This window comes from Filicampus tigris, chromosome 13, assembly GCF_054856515.1.
Source record: "Filicampus tigris isolate MCC_2025a chromosome 13, RoL_Ftig_1.0, whole genome shotgun sequence".
Taxonomy (NCBI): Eukaryota; Metazoa; Chordata; class Actinopteri; order Syngnathiformes; family Syngnathidae; genus Filicampus; species Filicampus tigris.
This window is the reverse complement of record NC_141229.1, coordinates 22,483,205-22,488,141: the sequence shown is the minus strand read 5'-3', so window position 1 is coordinate 22,488,141 and position 4,937 is coordinate 22,483,205.

Genomic DNA, 4,937 nt, shown 5'->3' with positions numbered 1-4,937 from the left:
TGATGGGCAAGGTCAGGGACCTTGTCAAGATTGCTTTCCGTAGTGATACTGCTATTGATGTCAAAAGGACGCCTGATCTAATATACAATGTACTTCTACAATATTTTAGTGATGCACCTTCATGTCTCCCCTTTGCTGACTTTTATGCTACTCTGCCCAACTGTGGTGAACCCAGTTGACTACTGGTTGAGGCTAAACAAAGTGGCTGATATTGCTCTTGAAGGCCTACGCAGACAAGGGAAGCACACTGAGAAAATGAATGATGGCTCTAATGTTTGTCAAACATTGCCCCGATCCTGAGTTGTCTAGCATTTTGAAATGTATACCAATTTATGAGTGGACCTCACGCGATGTTCAGCTGAGGATTGATGATTATCAGAGAGAGTTGAGGGCCATGGGCAGAATTTCTCATGCTGCACAGCTGAAGAACCACCATTAGCTCGTGCAGCCCAGTCCGTCACCATTGTGCCTGGCAGCATCTGAGCAGAGTTGCACCCCTGGACCATCACCCTTCTCTCTCCCTGCCCAAAACCACGTGTGCCACGGTTCTTGCCTTTCTACGGCTTCTGTCCCTGTTCAAGGTGTGTCACAACATGATAAAGTTCAAGCCTATGTTCCAGTTGTTGCGCAAAATCTCCAACAGTCGGAGGAGAATCTTCTCACTCGTATGGTTGATATGTTTCAAGAGATGATGGCAAAAATGCAACAACGCGATACTTCTCATCCAAATCGTGGTTTGCGGTTCCAACGTGTCCCTTGTGACAGACGTCAACGAGAAGCAAGTTGTAAAGTTTGTGATGACACGAGCCACACCACCATTTCACACTATGTCTGAGAGACTGCTTTGCTTGCCTCAACCCTGGTCACACCAGGCTGAACTGTCCTGTTAATAATTCCTCCCCATCCCAGTCTCAGGGAAACTAGCCGACCTGTATTCAGAGGGAGGCAGTAAAGGTCATACCAAGAACTCCCAAGATGACGACATGGCCGATGCTGAGACGGTCTACTCAGATGTGAGAGACTCATGTAATGATTCTAAAGTCGTGTATCAAAATATTCATAGAGTGGGCAACAGCGACAGCCTTTTCTATACAAATGTTGATGTGGGTGGGACTCTGAAATTAGGTCGAATGTTGGATAGCGGTTCGATGGCCTGTAGCATCAATGAAATGGACCAGACAAAAGTTGATGAGGATGTAATCCTTGTCGGATGTGGTGGACATAGTGTGAAGTCCAAGTGTGCTTTTGACGTGGAGATGGAAGTATATGGCTGTAAAATGTAATTTTTACACACTCGTTCCAGGACAACATGATGTTAATCCTTGGGACGAATGTGATAAAACACATATTGCATCAGTCCAAGTTTTAACTTAACTTCTGGGTTCTACAACATGCCACTCCACGAGGATGATAGGAAGTATTCAGCCTTCACCACACCCATGGGCTTGTATGAGTACAACCATCTGCCACAAGGGCTTTGCAACAGCCCCGGGAGTTTCATGCGCATGATGACCAGCATCTTTGGAGACCAAATCCGAAGTATCTGAGTCTGCTGTTACTTAGATGATTTGTTGGTGTTGGCACCTGACGAGGAAACTGCCTTGCAACGACTAGGAATGGTGTTTTGGAGACTCCATAGCTATAACTTGAAGCTGGCTCAATAAAAGTGCTTCTTCCCTAGAAGGTCTGTTAAGTTTCTTGGTCACGTGATTGACGAGAGTGGTGTGTCGACAGAACCAGTAAGGTTAAAAACATCACAAATATGAAAGCTGCTGACCTCATGGAGTCTGATGGTGTGACTCCATCCCAGAAGCCAGTGAGATCCTTTTTAGGCATGGTGAACTACTATCAGCACTTTGTGCCCAGGTACTCTGTCATTGCCAAACCCCTGTTTAATGTGCTGAAGGGTGTGAAAGGGAAAGGCAAACACATAGGCAATGCACGTCCGAGCAGAAAATTGCGCCCTTCTGACTGGACACTGGAGAGGAGCGAGTATTTGAAGACCTGAAGGCTAATACACAGTGTTGTCTTGGCTCTTCCTGATTTCACACGCCCTTTTATGCTATCAACTGATACATCTCTCGATGGCATCGGTGCTGTTCTTTCTCAGGTCCAAAAAGGTGAAACATGAGCTAGACCGATTGCTTTTGCCAGTAAGTCATTGTCTCAGTCTCAAAAGAATTATCCAGCTCACTGGTTAGAATTTATAGCCAGTTTGCGACAAGTTTAGTCACTGGCTGAAAGGCCACAAATTCACAATCTGGACTGGTCACAACCCACTGACACGCATACTGACAAAGCCAAAGCTGGACTGTTGTGAGCAACGCTGGGTAGCCAAGTTGGCGAGCTATGACTTTGATATCAAGTATGTTCCCGGTCAGCAGAATATTGTTGCCGATGCCTTGAGTCGTGTGCCATTTGTCAAAGAGAGTGTTGGTCACAGGCTGCTTGCTGAACCTTATGCAGGTCTTCTCACTGAAGTCAGGGATTTCTCCAAGAATTATATTGTTTTGTTATGGGACCAACGCTGAGGAAGAATTTGTTTCATATACAGTATTTTCCGTGTTTAGGGAGCGATGTGTGTCTGTATTGTCTTCTGCAGGTATGTATTTCTTCTATGTCAAATTTCTGCCTTTGTTTTATACATATATATATATATATATATATATATATGTATATATATATATATATATATGTATATATATATATATATATATATATATATATATATATATATATATATATATATATATATATATATATATATATATATATATATTCCACTCAGTGAGCTGTCTCATTTTGCCCACTAGATAGCATTGTTTTCCCATTGTTTATTTTTGTTCTCAAGTTGTTGGAGGTTAAATGTAAAAATGCTGTTTTCTTGACAATTCGATGACTATTGCTGAGGGGAGCAGATATGCCAGTTTGAACCTGCATCTGCACCAGTGAATATCCGGGGAACAGATGTTGAGAGAGTCTCAACTTACAAGTACCTGGGTGCTCATCTGAACAATAAACTGGACTGGAGCGACAACACAGACACTCTCTATAGGAAGGGTCTGAGCAGACTCTTTCTACTCAGGAGACTGAGGTCCTTTGGGGTTCAGGGGACACTCCTCAGGAACTTTTATGACTCGGTGGTTGCATCGGTCATTTTCCAGGGTGTGGTCTACTGGGCAGGCGGCGTCTCGGCCCGGGACAAAAAGAGGCTGGAAAAACTGGTCAAGAGGGCCGGAAATCTGTCCTGGACTGCTCCCTGGACTCGATGGACTCAGTGGGAGACAGGAGGATGATGGCTAAACTGTCATCAATGATGGATAACCCGGCCCACGCCCTCCAGGGCACTCGAACAGCACTCCACAGCTTCTTAAGCGACAGACTGTAACACCCTCACTGTGCAAAGAAGAGATTCCGCCGCTCCTTCTTGCCTGCTGCTGTCTTTTTAACAAGAACATTGGGTAGTCTCTACAAACTGGCGGACATTAGTACAATTGTGCAGTCCTGCATCTGAGTTTATATTGTGCAATACTCAACATTCCCCACTACTGTATTTTTATTTTTATACAATGATGTTCCTTATAATTCAATGCAGCACTGCAGCACTGTCACTTGCAGTATTTTTCCTCTGTACTATGAGTGTTTCTTCATACTTTATATGTAGATGTATGTTGGCGTGTATATAAATGTGTGTACACATACACATGGTTACTGCTTATATTTACATAGGTTTGATTCTGAATGTTTGCTGTCAATGTTATACACTAACGGCTACATTATGCCACCGTCTCTGTGTGACCTGTTGCTGCTGTAACGCTGAAAATGTCCCCACTGTGGGATCAAGTATCTCAGCCCGAACAGCAGGCTCTGATGGAATATATTGATAATTTGCTTTCAGAGGGACTCATTAGGCCCTCCAAGTCGACATTAGGGGCAGGGTTATTTTTTATTGAGAAGAACAAGGCGTGTAGACTATTGAGGACTAAATGAGATCACGGTAAAGAATAAAAACCCACTATCGTTGCTAGACTCCGCTTTCGCCCCTCTCCAATCTGCCATTGTTTTTTCAAAATTGGATTGATGCAGTACGTATCATCTAGTTCGGATTAGGGAAAGGGATGAGTGGAAAACGGCCTTCAAGATTCCATTGGGTCATTTCGGATATCTAGTCATGCCTTTTGGTTTGACCAATGCCCCTGCGGTGTTTTAGAGTTTTATTGTGTGAAGGCCTTCACCTTCACACATATGGTATTCCAATAGTTTATTGTGTAAAGGCAAAGGCCTTCACACATGTTATTCCTACGCTTTAAACTAATTATTGTGTGAAGGCAAAGGCCTTCACACATAATATTCCTATTCTTTATTGTGTGAAGGCGAAGCCCTTCACACATATGTTATTCCGATCCTTCGCCTTCACACATGTTATTCCTACAGTTTATTATTATTATTCCACTCCACTTTTTTGGCGTGCGACTCCTTCCACATTTTTCACTTCATTCAAGTTTCAAAACATTCAGAAAATTCATGCCTTCTGGGATAGTATTTTTTTTACGTTCCCCAAATTTACTGTTTCCCCAATATTTCCCATTTTTCACCCTGAAAAAAAACATTCATTTCCAATGGCACTTTCAACATTTCCCCATTACCACCATTCCAAATTCAAATTCACAAGATTCACCTAATTAAACTCACGTTGGAAAAGCTTTTCAACACACCCACAATTCCTGCTTCCCAAAAATTCAACTTATTCACCTGTAAAAAAACCACAAAATTCCACCATTCATTCCCATTGCCATATTCAACAATTCACATTTACATCATTCCAATTTGAAATTCACAACATTCATCTCATTCGACTCATATTGGTCAAGCTTTTCAACACACCCCAAATTCCTATTTCCCACACATTCAACTCTTTCACGCTTAAAAAGCCCACA